Raw genomic sequence first — 19,557 nt, 5'->3', positions numbered from 1 at the left:
TTGAAAGCTTTTGTTTAAGCTACTTTCGTAAATATTCCCTACCTTAACCCTAGCCCCATTACAACCTGTGGAAAGTCCTTATGATTTGTGTCATGCATGACTCTTGTAGTGGTGATTGAGAAGATATGCAAGCCTATGGTAGAGCAATTTTATAGGAATGAACTTGAGTGAAATTTATACTCATCAAACACTTGAGTGATGAGTGATATTCCTGTGAGGGCTTACTTATTTAGTTTTATCAATTTTCAGATAGGAATGCTAACTTATTAATTGCAGGGTGCTTCAGATTGTTGTTCATGATATGTTATGAGTTTTGGGAATTTCATTTTAATTTACTTCGCAAATAATATTTTTTTTGCTTGGGGACAAGCAAATGTTTTAGTGTGGGGGAATTTGATAGGCATATTTTACCCTCATATTTTATATACATCTTTATACTAATTTTGCATTAACGATTTACTATTATACAATAATTATTTATTTTTTAGAGTTTAATTAATTAGTGTTATAATAATAATTTTAATAATAATAATAATAATAATAATAATAATAATAATAATAATAATAATAATAATAATCCTACGTGGTGGCCCAACTCTTACCAAGGAAACAAAGTAAATTTAACATTTGATTTTTTCAATTCCTTCGTACAGGTAGGCGCAGCAGCTTAAGGGAGTGAGTTCATCACGACCGATTCTTGCGGCATTGCAGTGGAAGACCACGTCATGAAGCGCTAAAAAAATGGAATTTGGACGGTGGACGTTCATTTGAGTATATTTTAGGACTAGTATAAATTGTGGAAGTTTTTCAATTGTAAAACGTTCATTCTTCCCCTCTCGAATATTCTTTAAGGTTGTTATCAATGTCCATTCGCGGCTAATTTCTAGTTTGGTTTAGTGAATTGAAGCCCCGGAGTTCATTACACTGTAAGGTTATTTATTTATTTTTATTATATGTATGTTTTTTATGCATTTTGAGTATTAAATATTCTTCTAAATTATTTGAATAGTTGTATCATTTAATTGCTAGGGAGGCCTACTAGTTATTTATTTGATATAATTATTTGCTATATTAGATAATGTTGTGCTACAAATTATTCTAATATTCAGTAGCAACTGAGGTTAATTATTGACGGCTTAGTGATAATTGGTCTCGGGTAGAATATTTTCCTAAATTAAATGCAACCGCTTGTGCTTGTGTTAAGGACAACATTAACACCGTAATTTTTTCCGTTAAGTTTTTTTCTACGTGGCATTCGAACTGCCATGTCGGATTGTGCGATGTGGCATAAAAGAGTGCAATACAGACAAAAATATAGTTAATAGCTCCGACCTTAGCTCAGTTGGTAGAGCGGAGGACTGTAGTTTGATTAATCTAAGTTGGAAATCCTTAGGTTGCTGGGTCGAATCCGGCAGGTCAGATTGATTTTTTACAATATTAAGCTTTTTAATTTTTCCTTTGAAGAGCTAAAAAAAAACGCTGTTGCCGGGGATCGAACCCAGGTCTCCCGCGTGACAGGCGGGAATACTCACCACCAATGCTGCATAAAACGTTAGGCGCCCCCTAGGCGGCTAGGGGGCGCCTAGGCGCCGATTTTTTTATTTATTTTTTTTAGTTTTTTTTTTATTTTTAATAAAATTAAAAATTAAAATTTTTTAAATTTAGTAATAAAACATAAGGTTTCCATAGTTGTTTCTTAGAAATTATTTACGAAAGTGGTTGTAAAATTGTTCAAAATATTTTTTAAACCATCTAAATACATAAAAAAAAACTAAAATTAAGAACTAAAGAGGCATTTTTTTGAGAAATTAGTGGACCAAACCGCCTGTGGCTATTTGCGGTGTATAGATCTCGAAAAAATACGCGATTTGAAAAAAAAATTTGACCAAATCAGACAACCGAGTCAAAAGTTATGACTTCCAAAACTTTTTGGACATTTTCAAAATAAAAAATAAAAATTCGGCGAACCGGCCGGTTAGGCGGTCTAGGCCATTCCTCACGGCGGCCTCCCCCCGCCAAGCGTCGAGGCGCGATTTTTACAGCACTGCTCACCACTATACTACAACGACTCGCGCGGCAGAACAGGACAGTCACATATTACTATTTAAGTAAACCCAATCCAATGTGACACCATGGTGCGTGTGGCCATGTAATTGCAACTGAAACTATCATTTCATAGTCGGAGAAAGTACCTGTTAGGTCCCCGTAGTGTAGCGTTTTGTTCAATTTAGTCATTGTACCTTTATTTCGTGTAATTTAGTCCATTTACTTTAAGATTTTGAACAATTAAGGACAATATTAACACCGATAATTTTTTCCGTTAAGTTTGTCCACGCGGCATTCGAACTGCCATGTCAGATTGTGCGATATGGAATAAAAGAGTATAAATCGGACCAAAATAATGTTAACACCTCTGACCTTAGCTCAGTGGGTAGAGTGGTGGACTGTAGTTGGACTAATCTAAATTGGAAATCCTTAGGTCGCTGGTTTGATTCCGGCAGGTTGGATTGATGTTCTAATATATTAAGCTTTTTAATTTTTCCTTTGAAGAGCTAAAAAAAAAATAATAAAAAAATAAAATAAAATAAAAAAATAACACCATTGCCAGGGATCGAACCTGGGTCTCTCGCGTGACAAGCAGGGATACTCACCACTATACTACAACGACTCGCGCAGTAGAACAGGACAGTCACAAATTTCTATTTAAGTAAGTCCAATCAAATGTGGCACCATGGTTCGTGTGATGATCTAATTGCAACTGAAACTAACATTTCATAGTCGGACAAAGTACCTGTTTAGTCCCTGTACTGTAGCGTTTTGTTCAATTTTGTTATTGTACGTTTATTTTGTGTAATCTAGTCCCGGTACTTTAAGATTTAGAACAATTAAGGACAACATTAACACCGTAATTTTTTCCGTTAAGTTTTTTTCTACGTGGCAATCGAACTGCCATGTCGGATTGTGCGATGTGGCATAAAAGAGTGCAATACGGACAAAAATATAGTTAATAGCTCCGACCTTAGCTCAGTTGGTAGAGCGGAGGACTGTAGTTTGATTAATCTATGTTGGAAATCCTTAGGTTGCTGGGTCGAATCCGGCAGGTCAGATTGATTTTTTACAATATTAAGCTTTTTAATTTTTCCTTTGAAGAGCTAAAAAAAAACGCTGTTGCCGGGGATCGAACCCAGGTCTCCCGCGTGACAGGCGGGAATACTCACCACCAATGCTGCATAAAACGTTAGGCGCCCCCTAGGCAGCTAGGGGGCGCCTAGGCGCCGATTTTTTTTAGTTTTTTTTTATTTTTAATAAAATTAAAAATTAAAATTTTTTAAATTTAGTAATAAAACATAAGGTTTCCATAGTTGTTTCTTAGAAACTATTTACGAATGTTGTTGTAAAATTGTTCAAAATATTGTTTAAACCATCTAAATACATAAAAAACTAAAATTAAGAACTAAAGAGGCTTTTTTTTGAGAAATTAGTGGACCAAACCGCCTTTGGTTGTTTGCGGTGTATAGATCTCGAAAAAATACGCGATTTGAAAAAAAAAATTGACCAAATCAGACAACCGAGTCAAAAGTTATGCCTTCCAAAACTTTTTCGACATTTTCAAAATAAAAAATAAAAATTCGCCGAACCGGCCGGTTAGGCGGTCTAGGCCATTCCTCGCGGCGGCCTCCCCCCGCCAAGCGTCGAGGCGCGATTTTTACAGCACTGCTCACCACTATACTACAACGACTCGCGCGGCAGAACAGGACAGTCACATATTACTATTTAAGTAAACCCAATCCAATGTGACACCATGGTGCGTGTGGCCATGTAATTGCAACTGAAACTATCATTTCATAGTCGGACAAAGTACCTGTTAGGTCCCCGTAGTGTAGCGTTTTGTTCAATTTAGTCATTGTACCGTTATTTCGTGTAATTTAATCCATTTACTTTAAGATTTTGAACAATTAAGGACAATATTAACACCGATAATTTTTTCCGTTAAGTTTGTCCACGCGGCATTCGAACTGCCATGTCAGATTGTGCGATATGGAATAAAAGAGTATAAATCGGACCAAAATAATGTTAACAGCTCTGACCTTAGCTCAGTGGGTAGAGTGGTGGACTGTAGTTGGACTAATCTAAATTGGAAATCCTTAGGTCGCTGGTTTGATTCCGACAGGTTGGATTGATGTTCTAATATATTAAGCTTTTTAATTTTTCCTTTGAAGAGCTAAAAAAAAAAAAAAAAAAAAAAAAAGACGCCGTTGCCGGGGATTGAAGCCAGGTCTCCCGCGTGACAAGCGGGGATACTCACCACTATACTACAACAACTCGCACAGCAAAACAGGACAGTCACAAATTTCTATTTAAGTAAGTCCAATCAAATGTGGCACCATGGTTCGTGTGATGATCTAATTGCAACTAAAACTAACATTTCATAGTCGGACAATGTACCTGTTTAGTCCCTGTACTGTAGCGTTTTGTTCAATTTAGTTATTGTACGTTTATTTTGTGTAATCTAGTCCCGGTACTTTAAGATTTAGAACAATTAAGGACAACATTAACACCGTAATTTTTTCCGTTAAGTTTTTTTCTACGTGGCATTCGAACTGCCATGTCGGATTGTGCGATGTGGCATAAAAGAGTGCAATACGGACAAAAATATAGTTAATAGCTCCGACCTTAGCTCAGTTGGTAGAGCGGAGGACGGTAGTTTGATTAATCTAAATTGGAAATCCTTAGGTCGCTGGTTCGAATCCGGCAGGTCGGATTGATTTTTTACAATATTAAGCTTTTTAATTTTTCCTTTGAAGAGCTAAAAAAAAACGCTGTTGCCGGAGATCGAACCCAGGTCTCCCGCGTGACAGGCGGGAATACTCACCACCAATGCTGCATAAAACGTTAGCCGCCCCCTAGGCGGCTAGGGGGCACCTAGACGCCGATTTTTTTATTTATTTTTTTTTTAGTTTTTTTTTTATTTTTAATAAAATAAAAAATTAAAATTTTTTAAATTTAGTAATAAAACATAAGGTTTCCATAGTTGTTTCTTAGAAACTATTTACGAAAGTGGTTGTAAAATTGTTCAAAATATTGTTTAAACCATCTAAATACATAAAAAACTAAAATTAAGAACTAAAGAGGCATTTTTTGAGAAATTAGTGGACCAAACCGCCTTTGGCTTTTTGCGGTGTATAGATCTCGAAAAAATACGCGATTTGAAAAAAAAATTTAACCAAATCAGACTACCGAGTCAAAAGTTATGCCTTCCAAAACTTTTTCGACATTTTCAAAATAAAAAATAAAAATTCGCCGAACCGGCCGGTTAGGCGGTCTAGGCCATTCCTCGCGGCGGCCTCCCCCCGCCAAGCGCCGAGGTGCGATTTTTACAGCACTGCTCACCACTATACTACAACGACTCGCGCGGCAGAACAGGACAGTCACATATTACTATTTAAGTAAACCCAATCCAATGTGACACCATGGTGCGTGTGGCCATGTAATTGCAACTGAAACTATCATTTCATAGTCGGACAAAGTACCTGTTAGGTCCCCGTAGTGTAGCGTTTTGTTCAATTTAGTCATTGTACCTTTATTTCGTGTAATTTAATCCATTTACTTTAAGATTTTGAACAATTAAGGACAATATTAACACCGATAATTTTTTCCGTTAAGTTTGTCCACGCGGCATTCGAACTGCCATGTCAGATTGTGCGATATGGAATAAAAGAGTATAAATCGGACCAAAATAATGTTAACAGCTCTGACCTTAGCTCAGTGGGTAGAGTGGTGGACTGTAGTTGGACTAATCTAAATTGGAAATCCTTAGGTCGCTGGTTTGATTCCGACAGGTTGGATTGATGTTCTAATATATTAAGCTTTTTAATTTTTCCTTTGAAGAGCTAAAAAAAAAAAAAAAAAAAAAAAAGACGCCGTTGCCGGGGATTGAAGCCAGGTCTCCCGCGTGACAAGCGGGGATACTCACCACTATACTACAACAACTCGCACAGCAAAACAGGACAGTCACAAATTTCTATTTAAGTAAGTCCAATCAAATGTGGCACCATGGTTCGTGTGATGATCTAATTGCAACTAAAACTAACATTTCATAGTCGGACAATGTACCTGTTTAGTCCCTGTACTGTAGCGTTTTGTTCAATTTAGTTATTGTACGTTTATTTTGTGTAATCTAGTCCCGGTACTTTAAGATTTAGAACAATTAAGGACAACATTAACACCGTAATTTTTTCCGTTAAGTTTTTTTCTACGTGGCATTCGAACTGCCATGTCGGATTGTGCGATGTGGCATAAAAGAGTGCAATACGGACAAAAATATAGTTAATAGCTCCGACCTTAGCTCAGTTGGTAGAGCGGAGGACTGTAGTTTGATTAATCTAAATTGGAAATCCTTAGGTCGCTGGTTCGAATCCGGCAGGTCGGATTGATTTTTTACAATATTAAGCTTTTTAATTTTTCCTTTGAAGAGCTAAAAAAAAACGCTGTTGCCGGAGATCGAACCCAGGTCTCCCGCGTGACAGGCGGGAATACTCACCACCAATGCTGCATAAAACGTTAGGGGGCACCTAGACGCCGATTTTTTTATTTATTTTTTTTTTAGTTTTTTTTTATTTTTAATAAAATAAAAAATTAAAATTTTTTAAATTTAGTAATAAAACATAAGGTTTCCATAGTTGTTTCTTAGAAACTATTTACGAAAGTGGTTGTAAAATTGTTCAAAATATTGTTTAAACCATCTAAATACATAAAAAACTAAAATTAAGAACTAAAGAGGCATTTTTTTAAGAAATTAGTGGACCAAACCGCCTTTGGCTGTTTGCGGTGTATAGATCTCGAAAAAATACGCGATTTGAAAAAAAAATTTAACCAAATCAGACTACCGAGTCAAAAGTTATGCCTTCCAAAACTTTTTCGACATTTTCAAAATAAAAAATAAAAATTCGCCGAACCGGCCGGTTAGGCGGTCTAGGCCATTCCTCGCGGCGGCCTCCCCCCGCCAAGCGCCGAGGTGCGATTTTTACAGCACTGCTCACCACTATACTACAACGACTCGCGCGGCAGAACAGGACAGTCACATATTACTATTTAAGTAAACCCAATCCAATGTGACACCATGGTGCGTGTGGCCATGTAATTGCAACTGAAACTATCATTTCATAGTCGGACAAAGTACCTGTTAGGTCCCCGTAGTGTAGCGTTTTGTTCAATTTAGTCATTGTACCTTTATTTCGTGTAATTTAGTCCATTTACTTTAAGATTTTGAACAATTAAGGACAATATTAACACCGATAATTTTTTCCGTTAAGTTTGTCCACGCGGCATTCGAACTGCCATGTCAGATTGTGCGATATGGAATAAAAGAGTATAAATCGGACCAAAATAATGTTAACACCTCTGACCTTAGCTCAGTGGGTAGAGAGGTGGACTGTAGTTGGACTAATCTAAATTGGAAATCCTTAGGTCGCTGGTTTGATTCCGGCAGGTTGGATTGATGTTCTAATATATTAAGCTTTTTAATTTTTCCTTTGAAGAGCTAAAAAAAAAATAATAAAAAAATAAAATAAAATAAAAAAATAACACCATTGCCAGGGATCGAACCTGGGTCTCTCGCGTGACAGGCGGGGATACTCACCACTATACTACAACGACTCGCGCAGTAGAACAGGACAGTCACAAATTTCTATTTAAGTAAGTCCAATCAAATGTGGCACCATGGTTCGTGTGATGATCTAATTGCAACTGAAACTAACATTTCATAGTCGGACAAAGTACCTGTTTAGTCCCTGTACTGTAGCGTTTTGTTCAATTTTGTTATTGTACGTTTATTTTGTGTAATCTAGTCCCGGTACTTTAAGATTTAGAACAATTAAGGACAACATTAACACCGTAATTTTTTCCGTTAAGTTTTTTTCTACGTGGCAATCGAACTGCCATGTCGGATTGTGCGATGTGGCATAAAAGAGTGCAATACGGACAAAAATATAGTTAATAGCTCCGACCTTAGCTCAGTTGGTAGAGCGGAGGACTGTAGTTTGATTAATCTAAGTTGGAAATCCTTAGGTTGCTGGGTCGAATCCGGCAGGTCAGATTGATTTTTTACAATATTAAGCTTTTTAATTTTTCCTTTGAAGAGCTAAAAAAAAACGCTGTTGCCGGGGATCGAACCCAGGTCTCCCGCGTAACAGGCGGGAATAGTCACCACCAATGCTGCATAAAACGTTAGGCGCCCCCTAGGCAGCTAGGGGGCGCCTAGGCGCCGATTTTTTTTAGTTTTTTTTTATTTTTAATAAAATTAAAAATTAAAATTTTTTAAATTTAGTAATAAAACATAAGGTTTCCATAGTTGTTTCTTAGAAACTATTTACGAATGTTGTTGTAAAATTGTTCAAAATATTGTTTTAACCATCTAAATACATAAAAAACTAAAATTAAGAACTAAAGAGGCTTTTTTTTGAGAAATTAGTGGACCAAACCGCCTTTGGTTGTTTGCGGTGTATAGATCTCGAAAAAATACGCGATTTGAAAAAAAAAATTGACCAAATCAGACAACCGAGTCAAAAGTTATGCCTTCCAAAACTTTTTCGACATTTTCAAAATAAAAAATAAAAATTCGCCGAACCGGCCGGTTAGGCGGTCTAGGCCATTCCTCGCGGCGGCCTCCCCCCGCCAAGCGTCGAGGCGCGATTTTTACAGCACTGCTCACCACTATACTACAACGACTCGCGCGGCAGAACAGGACAGTCACATATTACTATTTAAGTAAACCCAATCCAATGTGACACCATGGTGCGTGTGGCCATGTAATTGCAACTGAAACTATCATTTCATAGTCGGACAAAGTACCTGTTAGGTCCCCGTAGTGTAGCGTTTTGTTCAATTTAGTCATTGTACCTTTATTTCGTGTAATTTAATCCATTTACTTTAAGATTTTGAACAATTAAGGACAATATTAACACCGATAATTTTTTCCGTTAAGTTTGTCCACGCGGCATTCGAACTGCCATGTCAGATTGTGCGATATGGAATAAAAGAGTATAAATCGGACCAAAATAATGTTAACAGCTCTGACCTTAGCTCAGTGGGTAGAGTGGTGGACTGTAGTTGGACTAATCTAAATTGGAAATCCTTAGGTCGCTGGTTTGATTCCGACAGGTTGGATTGATGTTCTAATATATTAAGCTTTTTAATTTTTCCTTTGAAGAGCTAAAAAAAAAAAAAAAAAAAAAAAAGACTCCGTTGCCGGGGATTGAAGCCAGGTCTCCCGCGTGACAAGCGGGGATACTCACCACTATACTACAACAACTCGCACAGCAAAACAGGACAGTCACAAATTTCTATTTAAGTAAGTCCAATCAAATGTGGCACCATGGTTCGTGTGATGATCTAATTGCAACTAAAACTAACATTTCATAGTCGGACAATGTACCTGTTTAGTCCCTGTACTGTAGCGTTTTGTTCAATTTAGTTATTGTACGTTTATTTTGTGTAATCTAGTCCCGGTACTTTAAGATTTAGAACAATTAAGGACAACATTAACACCGTAATTTTTTCCGTTAAGTTTTTTTCTACGTGGCATTCGAACTGCCATGTCGGATTGTGCGATGTGGCATAAAAGAGTGCAATACGGACAAAAATATAGTTAATAGCTTCGACCTTAGCTCAGTTGGTAGAGCGGAGGACTGTAGTTTGATTAATCTAAATTGGAAATCCTTAGGTTGCTGGTTCGAATCCGGCAGGTCGGATTGATTTTTTACAATATTAAGCTTTTTAATTTTTCCTTTGAAGAGCTAAAAAAAAACGCTGTTGCCGGAGATCGAACCCAGGTCTCCCGCGTGACAGGCGGGAATACTCACCACCAATGCTGCATAAAACGTTAGCCGCCCCCTAGGCGGCTAGGGGGCACCAAGACGCCGATTTTTTTATTTATTTGTTTTTTAGTTTTTTTTTATTTTTAATAAAATAAAAAATTAAAATTTTTTAAATTTAGTAATAAAACATAAGGTTTCCATAGTTGTTTCTTAGAAACTATTTACGAAAGTGGTTGTAAAATTGTTCAAAATATTGTTTAAACCATCTAAATACATAAAAAACTAAAATTAAGAACTAAAGAGGCATTTTTTTGAGAAATTAGTGGACCAAACCGCCTTTGGCTGTTTGCGGTGTATAGATCTCGAAAAAATACGCGATTTGAAAAAAAAATTTAACCAAATCAGACTACCGAGTCAAAAGTTATGCCTTCCAAAACTTTTTCGACATTTTCAAAATAAAAAATAAAAATTCGCCGAACCGGCCGGTTAGGCGGTCTAGGCCATTCCTCGCGGCGGCCTCCCCCCGCCAAGCGCCGAGGTGCGATTTTTACAGCACTGCTCACCACTATACTACAACGACTCGCGCGGCAGAACAGGATAGTCACATATTACTATTTAAGTAAACCCAATCCAATGTGACACCATGGTGCGTGTGGCCATGTAATTGCAACTGAAACTATTATTTCATAGTCGGACAAAGTACCTGTTAAGTCCCCGTAGTGTAGCGTTTTGTTCAATTTAGTCATTGTACCTTTATTTCGTGTAATTTAGTCCATTTACTTTAAGATTTTGAACAATTAAGGACAATATTAACACCGATAATTTTTTCCGTTAAGTTTGTCCACGCGGCATTCGAACTGCCACGTCAGATTGTGCGATATGGAATAAAAGAGTATAAATCGGACCAAAATAATGTTAACAGCTCTGACCTTAGCTCAGTGGGTAGAGTGGTGGAATGTAGTTGGACTAATCTAAATTGGAAATCCTTAGGTCGCTGGTTTGATTCCGGCAGGTTGGATTGATGTTCTAATATATTAAGCTTTTTAATTTTTCCTTTGAAGAGCTAAAAAAAAAAAAAAGACGCCGTTGCCGGGGATCGAACCCGGGTCTCCCGCGTGACAAGCGGGGATACTCACCACTATACTACAACGACTCACGCAACAGAACAGGACAGTCACAAATTTCTATTTAAGTAAGTCCAATCAAATGTGGCACCATGGTTCGTGTGGCGATCTAATTGCAACTGAAACTAACATTTCATAGTCGGACAAAGTACCTGTTTAGTCCCTGTACTGTAGCGTTTTGTTCAATTTAGTTATTGTACGTTTATTTTGTGTAATCTAGTCCCGGTACTTTAAGAGTTAGAACAATTAAGGAAAACATTAACACCGTAATTTTTTCCGTTAAGTTTTTTTCTACGTGGCATTCGAACTGCCATGTCGGATTGTGCGATGTGGCATAAAAGAGTGCAATACGGACAAAAATATAGTTAATAGCTCCGACTTTAGCTTAGTTGGTAGAGCGGAGGACTGTAGTTTGATTAATCTAAGTTGGAAATCCTTAGGTCGCTGGTTCGAATCCGACAGGTTGGATTGATTTTTTACAATATTAAGCTTTTTAATTTTTCCTTTGAAGAGCTAAAACAAACGCTGTTGCCGGGGATCGAACCCAGGTCTCCCGCGTGACAGGCGGGAATACTCACCACCAATGCTGCATAAAACGTTAGGCGACCCCTAGACGGCTAGGGGGCGCCTAGGCGCCGATTTTTTTATTTATTTTTTTAGTTTTTTTTTTATTTTTAATAAAATTAAAAATTAAATTTTTTAAATTTAGTAATAAAACATAAGGTTTTCATAGTTGTTTCTTAGAAACTATTTACGAAAGTGGTTGTAAAATTGTTCAAAATATTGTTTAAGCCATCTAAATACATAAAAAACTAAAATTAAGAACTAAAGAGGCATTTTTTGAGAAATTAGTGGACCAAACCGCCTTTGGCTGTTTGCGGTGTATAAATCTCGAAAAAATACGCGATTTGAAAAAAAAATTTAACCAAATCAGACTACCGAGTCAAAAGTTATGCCTTCCAAAACTTTTTCGACTTTTTCAAAATAAAAAATAAAAATTCGCCGAACCGGCCGGTTAGGCGGTCTAGGCCATTCCTCGCGGCGGCCTCCCCCGCCTAGCGCCGAGGCGCGATTTTTACAGCACTGCTCACCACTATACTACAACGACTCGCGCGGCAGAACAGGACAGTCACATATTACTATTTAAGTAAACCCAATCCAATGTGACACCATGGTGCGTGTGGCCATGTAATTGCAACTGAATCTAGCATTTCATAGTCGGACAAAGTACCTGTTAAGTCTCCGTAGTGTAGCGTTTTGTTCAATTTAGTCATTGTACCTTTATTTCGTGTAATTTAGTCCATTTACTTTTAGATTTTGAACAATTTAGGACAATATTAACACCGATAATTTTTTCCGTTAAGTTTGTCCACGCGGCATTCGAATTGCCATGTCAGATTGTGCGATATGGAATAAAAGAGTATAAATCGGACCAAAATAATGTTAACAGCACTGACCTTAGCTCAGTGGGTAGAGTGGTGGACTGTAGTTGGACTAATCTAAATTGTAAATCCTTAGGTCGCTGGTTTGATTCCGGCAGGTTGGATTGATGTTCTAGTATATTAAGCTTTTTAATTTTTCCTTTGAAGAGCTAAAAAAAAAAAAATAACGTTGACGGGGATCAAACCCGGGTCTCCCGTGTAACAGGCAGGGATACTCACCACAATACTACAACGACTCGCACAACAAAACAGGACAGTCACAAATTTCAATTTAAGTAAGTCCAATCAAATGTGGCACCATGGTTCGTGTGATGATCTAATTGCAACTGAAACTAACATTTCATAGTCGGACAAAGTACCTGTTTAGTCCCTGTACTGTAGCGTTTTGTTCAATTTAGTTATTGTAACTTTAAGATTTAGAACAATTAAGGACAACATTAACACCGTAATTTTTTCCGTTAAGTTTTTTTCTACGTGGCATTCGAACTGCCATGTCGGATTGTGCGATGTGGCATAAAAGAGTGCAATACGGACAAAAATATAGTTAATAGCTCCGACCTTAGCTCAGTTGGTAAAGCGGAGGTCTGTAGTTTGATTAATCTAAGTTGTAAATCCTTAGGTCGCTGGTTTGAATCCGGCAGGTCAGATTGATTTTTTACAATATTAAGCTTTTTAATTTTTCCTTTGAAGAGCTAAAAAAAATGCTGTTGCCGGGGATCGAACCCAGGTCTCCCGCGTGACAGGCGGGAATACTCTCCACCAATGCTGCATAAAACGTTAGGCGCCCCCTAGACGCCGATTTTTTATTTATTTTTTTAAGTTTTTTTTTATTTTTAATAAAATTAAAAATTAAAATTTTTTAAACTTAGTAATAAAACATAAGGTTTCCATAGTTGTTTCTTAGAAACTATTTACGAAAGTGGTTGTAAAATTGTTCAAAATATTGTTTAAACCATCTAAATACATAAAAAACTAAAATTAAGAACTAAAGAGGCATTTTTTGAGAAATTAGTGGACCAAACCGCCTTTGGCTGTTTGCGGTGTATAAATCTCGAAAAAATACGTGATTTGAAAAAAAAATTTGACCAAATCAGACTACCGAGTCAAAAGTTATGCCTTCCAAAACTTTTTCGACATTTTCAAAATAAAAAATAAAAATTCGCCGAACCGGCCGGTTAGGCGGTCTAGGCCATTCCTCGCGGCGGCCTCCCCCCGCCTAGCGCCGAGGCGCGATTTTTACAGCACTGCTCACCACTATACTACAACGACTCGCGCGGCAGAACAGGACAGTCACATATTACTATTTAAGTAAACCCAATCCAATGTGACACCATGGTGCGTGTGGCCATGTAATTGCAACTGAATCTAGCATTTCATAGTCGGACAAAGTACCTGTTAAGTCTCCGTAGTGTAGCGTTTTGTTCAATTTAGTCATTGTACCTTTATTTCGTGTAATTTAGTCCATTTACTTTTAGATTTTGAACAATTTAGGACAATATTAACACCGATAATTTTTTCCGTTAAGTTTGTCCACGCGGCATTCGAATTGCCATGTCAGATTGTGCGATATGGAATAAAAGAGTATAAATCGGACCAAAATAATGTTAACAGCACTGACCTTAGCTCAGTGGGTAGAGTGGTGGACTGTAGTTGGACTATCTAAATTGTAAATCCTTAGGTCGCTGGTTTGATTCCGGCAGGTTGGATTGATGTTCTAATATATTAAGCTTTTTAATTTTTCCTTTGAAGAGCTAAAAAAAAAAAACAACGTTGACGGGGATCAAACCCGGGTCTCCCGTGTAACAGCAGGGATACTCACCACTATACTACAACGACTCGCCACAACAAAACAGGACAGTCACAAATTTCTATTTAAGTAAGTCCAATCAAATGTGGCACCATGGTTCGTGTGATGATCTAATTGCAACTGAAACTAACATTTCATAGTCGGACAAAGTACCTGTTTAGTCCCTGTACTGTAGCGTTTTGTTCAATTTAGTTATTGTAACTTTAAGATTTAGAACAATTAAGGACAACATTAACACCGTAATTTTTTCCGGTTAAGTTTTTTTCTACGTGGCATTCGAACTGCCATGTCGGATTGTGCGATGTGGCATAAAAGAGTGCAATACGGACAAAAATATAGTTAATAGCTCCGACCTTAGCTCAGTTGGTAAAGCGGAGGTCTGTAGTTTGATTAATCTAAGTTGTAAATCCTTAGGTTCGCTGTTTGAATCCGGCAGGTCAGATTGATTTTTTTACAATATTAAGGCTTTTTAATTTTTCCTTTGAAGAGCTAAAAAAAATGCTGTTGCCGGGGATCGAACCCAGGTTCCCCCTGCGTGACAGGCGGGAATACTCTCCACCAATGCTGCATAAAACGTTAGGCGCCCCCTAGACGCCGATTTTTTATTTATTTTTTTAAGTTTTTTTTTATTTTTAATAAATTAAAAATTAAAATTTTTTAAATTTAGTAATAAAACATAAGGTTTCCATAGTTGTTTCTTAGAAACTATTTACGGAAAGTGGTTGTAAAATTGTTCAAAATATTGTTTAAACCATCTAAATACATAAAAAACTAAAATTAAGAACTAAAGAGGCATTTTTTGAGAAATTAGTGGACCAAACCGCCTTTGGCTGTTTGCGGTGTATAGATCTCGAAAAAATACGCGATTTGAAAAAAAAATTTGACCAAATCAGACTACCGAGTCAAAAGTTATGCCTTCCAAAACTTTTTCGACATTTTCAAAAAAAAAAAAAAATTCGCCGAACCGGCCGGTTAGGCGGTCTAGGCCATTCCTCGCGGCGGCCTCCCCCCGCCAGCGCCGAGGCGCGATTTTTACAGCACTGCTCACCACTATACTACAACGACTCGCGCGGCAGAACAGGACAGTCACATATTACTATTTAAGTAAACCCAATCCAATGTGACACCATGGTGCGTGTGGCCATGTAATTGCAACTGAAACTAGCATTTCATAGTCGGACAAAGTACCTGTTAGTCCCGTAGTGTAGCGTTTTGTTCAATTTAGTCATTGTACCTTTATTTCGTGTAATTTAGTCCATTTACTTTAAGATTTTGAACAATTAAGGACAATATTAACACCGATAATTTTTTCCGTTAAGTTTGTCCACGCGGCATTCGAACTGCCATGTCAGATTGTGCGATATGGAATAAAAGAGTATAAATCGGACAAAAATAATGTTAACAGCTGACCTTAGCTCAGTGGGTAGAGTGGTGGACTGTAGTTGGACTAATCTAAATTGGAAATCCTTAGGTCGCTGGTTTGATTCCGGCAGGTTGGATTGATGTTCTAATATATTAAGCTTTTTAATTTTTCCTTTGAAGAGCTAAAAAAAAAAAAAACGTTGCGGGGATCGAACCCGGGTCTCCGTGACAGGCGGGATACTCACCACTATACTACAACGACTCGCACAACAAAACAGGACAGTCACAAATTTCTATTTAAGTAAGTCCAATCAAATGTGGCACCATGGTTCGTGTGGCGATCTAATTGCAACTGAAACTAACATTTCATAGTCGGACAAAGTACCTGTTTAGTCCCTGTACTGTAGCGTTTTGTTCAATTTAGTTATTGTACTTTAAGATTTAGAACAATTAAGGACAACATTAACACCGTAATTTTTTCCGTTAAGTTTTTTTCTACGTGGCATTCGAACTGCCATGTCGGATTGTGCGATGTGGCATAAAAGAGTGCAATACGGACAAAAATATAGTTAATAGCTCCGACCTTAGCTCAGTTGGTAGAGCGGAGGACTGTAGTTTGATTAATCTAAGTTGGAAATCCTTAGGTCGCTGGTTTGAATCCGGCAGGTCGATTGATTTTTTACAATATTAAGCTTTTTAATTTTTCCTTTGAAGAGCTAAAAAAAAGCTGTTGCCGGGATCGAACCCAGGTCCCGCGTGACAGGCGGAATACTCACCACCAATGCTGCATAAAACGTTAGGCCCCTAGCGATTTTTTTATTATTTTTTTAGTTTTTTTTTATTTTTAATAAAATTAAAAATTAAAATTTTTTAAATTTAGTAATAAAACATAAGGTTTCCATAGTTGTTTCTTAGAAACTATTTACGAAAGTGGTTGTAAAATTGTTCAAAAATTGTTTAAACCATCTAAATACATAAAAAACTAAAATTAAGAACTAAAGAGGCATTTTTTGAGAAATTAGTGGACCAAACCGCCTTTGGCTGTTTGCGGTGTATAAATCTCGAAAAAACGCGATTTGAAAAAAAAATTTGACCAAATCAGACACCGAGTCAAAAGTTATGCCTTCCAAAACTTTTTCGACATTTTCAAAATAAAAAATAAAAATTCGCCGAACCGGCCGGTTAGGCGGTCTAGGCCATTCCTCGCGGCGGCCTCCCCCCGCCAGCGCCGAGGCGCGATTTTTACAGCACTGCTCACCACTATACTACAACGACTCGCGCGGCAGAACAGGACAGTCACATATTACTATTTAAGTAAACCCAATCCAATGTGACACCATGGTGCGTGTGGCCATGTAATTGCAACTGAAACTAGCATTTCATAGTCGGACAAAGTACCTGTTAGTCCGTAGTGTAGCGTTTTGTTCAATTTAGTCATTGTACCTTTATTTCGTGTAATTTAGTCCATTTACTTTAGATTTTGAACAATTAAGGACAATATTAACACCGATAATTTTTTCCGTTAAGTTTGTCCACGCGGCATTCGAATGCCATGTCAGATTGTGCGATATGGAATAAAAGAGTATAAATCGGACCAAAATAATGTTAACAGCTCTGACCTTAGCTCAGTGGGTAGAGTGGTGGACTGTAGTTGGACTAATCTAAATTGGAAATCCTTAGGTCGCTGGTTTGATTCCGGCAGGTTGGATTGATGTTCTAATATATTAAGCTTTTTAATTTTTCCTTTGAAGAGCTAAAAAAAAAAAAAACGTTGCGGGGATCAAACCGGGTCTCCCGTGACAGCAGGGATACTCACCACTATACTACAACGACTCGCACAACAGAACAGGACAGTCACAAATTTCTATTTAAGTAAGTCCAATCAAATGTGGCACCATGGTTCGTGTGGCGATCTAATTGCAACTGAAACTAACATTTCATAGTCGGACAAAGTACCTGTTTAGTCCCTGTACTGTAGCGTTTTGTTCAATTTATTATTGTAATTTAAGATTTAGAACAATTAAGGACAACATTAACACCGTAATTTTTTCCGTTAAGTTTTTTTCTACGTGGCATTCGAACTGCCATGTCGGATTGTGCGATGTGGCATAAAAGAGTGCAATACGGACAAAAATATAGTTAATAGCTCCGACCTTAGCTCAGTTGGTAAAGCGGAGGACTGTAGTTTGATTAATCTAAGTTGGAAATCCTTAGGTCGCTGGTTTGAATCCGGCAGGTCGATTGATTTTTACAATATTAAGCTTTTTAATTTTTCCTTTGAAGAGCTAAAAAAAATGCTGTTGCCGGGGATCGAACCCAGGTCTCCCGCGGACAGGCGGGAATACTCACCACCAATGCTGCATAAAACGTTAGGCGCCCCCTAGACGCGATTTTTTTATTTATTTTTTTTAGTTTTTTTTTATTTTTAATAAAATTAAAAATTAAAATTTTTTAAATTTAGTAATAAAACATAAGGTTTCCATAGTTGTTTCTTAGAAACTATTTACGAAAGTGGTTGTAAAATTGTTCAAAATATTGTTTAAACCATCTAAATACATAAAAAACTAAAATTAAGAACTAAAGAGGCATTTTTTTGAGAAATTAGTGGACCAAACCGCCTTTGGCTGTTTGCGGTGTATAAATCTCGAAAAAATACGCGATTTGAAAAAAAAATTTGACCAAATCAGACTACCGAGTCAAAAGTTATGCCTTCCAAAACTTTTTCGACATTTTCAAAATAAAAAATAAAAATTCGCCGAACCGGCCGGTTAGGCGGTCTAGGCCATTCCTCGCGGCGGCCTCCCCCCGCCAAGCGCCGAGGCGCGATTTTTACAGCACTGCTCACCACTATACTACAACGACTCGCGCGGCAGAACAGGACAGTCACATATTACTATTTAAGTAAACCCAATCCAATGTGACACCATGGTGCGTGTGGCCATGTAATTGCAACTGAAACTAATTCATAGTCGGACAAAGTACCTGTTAGTCCCCGTAGTGTAGCGTTTTGTTCAATTTAGTCATTTACCTTTATTTCGTGTAATTTAGTCCATTTACTTTAAGATTTTGAACAATTAAGGACAATATTAACACCGATAATTTTTTCCGTTAAGTTTGTCCACGCGGCATTCGAACTGCCATGTCAGATTGTGCGATATGGAATAAAAGAGTATAAATCGGACCAAAAATAATGTTACAGCTCTGACCTTAGCTCAGTGGGTAGAGTGGTGGACTGTAGTTGGACTAATCTAAATTGGAAATCCTTAGGTCGCTGGTTTGATTCCGGCAGGTTGGATTGATGTTCTAATATATTAAGCTTTTTAATTTTTCTTTTGAAGAGCTAAAAAAAAAAAAAAAAAAAAGACGCCGTTGCGGGATCAAACCCGGTCTCCCGCGTGACAGCGGGATACTCACCACTATACTACAACGACTGCACAACAGAACAGGACAGTCACAAATTTCTATTTAAAGTCCAATCAAATGTGGCACCATGGTTCGTGTGGCGATCTAATTGCAACTGAAACTAACATTTCATAGTCGGACAAAGTACCTGTTTAGTCCCTGTACTGTAGCGTTTTGTTCAATTTAGTTATTGTACGTTTATTTTGTGTAATCTAGTCCCGGTACTTTAAGATTTAGAACATTAAGGACAACATTAACACCGTAATTTTTTCCGTTAAGTTTTTTTCTACGTGGCATTCGAACTGCCATGTCGGATTGTGCGATGTGGCATAAAAGAGTGCAATACGGACAAAAATATAGTTAATAGCTCCGACCTTAGCTCAGTTGGTAAAGCGGAGGACTGTAGTTTGATTAATCTAAGTTGGAAATCCTTAGGTCGCTGGTTTGAATCCGGCAGGTCGATTGATTTTTACAATATTAAGCTTTTTAATTTTTCCTTTGAAGAGCTAAAAAAAATGCTGTTGCGGGGATCGAACCCAGGTCTCCCGTGTGACAGGCGGAATACTCTCCACCAATGCTGCATAAAACGTTAGGCGCCCCCTAGA

The 19,557-nt window shown here is 37.5% G+C and overlaps 6 non-coding genes across 6 annotated transcripts; 4 read left to right on the top strand and 2 right to left on the bottom strand.

The window, feature by feature from the left end:
* Positions 1–4,668: 4,668 nt before the first annotated feature.
* On the top strand, positions 4,669–4,762 carry TRNAY-GUA. Its single transcript has 2 exons — positions 4,669–4,705; positions 4,727–4,762. It is a non-coding gene; the product is annotated as a tRNA-Tyr (tRNA).
* A 1,574-nt stretch (positions 4,763–6,336) lies between these two features.
* Positions 6,337–6,430, top strand: TRNAY-GUA. Its single transcript has 2 exons — positions 6,337–6,373; positions 6,395–6,430. It is a non-coding gene; the product is annotated as a tRNA-Tyr (tRNA).
* A 1,154-nt stretch (positions 6,431–7,584) lies between these two features.
* On the bottom strand, positions 7,585–7,656 carry TRNAD-GUC. The gene has a single exon. It is a non-coding gene; the product is annotated as a tRNA-Asp (tRNA).
* A 1,999-nt stretch (positions 7,657–9,655) lies between these two features.
* Positions 9,656–9,749, top strand: TRNAY-GUA. The gene is made up of 2 exons: positions 9,656–9,692; positions 9,714–9,749. It is a non-coding gene; the product is annotated as a tRNA-Tyr (tRNA).
* A 1,147-nt stretch (positions 9,750–10,896) lies between these two features.
* Positions 10,897–10,968, bottom strand: TRNAD-GUC. Its single transcript has one exon. It is a non-coding gene; the product is annotated as a tRNA-Asp (tRNA).
* Positions 10,969–11,313: 345 nt separating this feature from the next.
* Positions 11,314–11,407, top strand: TRNAY-GUA. Its single transcript has 2 exons — positions 11,314–11,350; positions 11,372–11,407. It is a non-coding gene; the product is annotated as a tRNA-Tyr (tRNA).
* Positions 11,408–19,557: the final 8,150 nt, after the last annotated feature.

The sequence above is a fragment of the Ipomoea nil genome, unplaced genomic scaffold (genome assembly GCF_001879475.1).
Source record: "Ipomoea nil cultivar Tokyo-kokei standard unplaced genomic scaffold, Asagao_1.1 scaffold2701, whole genome shotgun sequence".
Classification (NCBI taxonomy): domain Eukaryota; kingdom Viridiplantae; phylum Streptophyta; class Magnoliopsida; order Solanales; family Convolvulaceae; genus Ipomoea; species Ipomoea nil.
The sequence above is the reverse complement of the archived record's forward strand: the minus strand, read 5'-3'. Positions and strand labels throughout refer to the sequence as shown.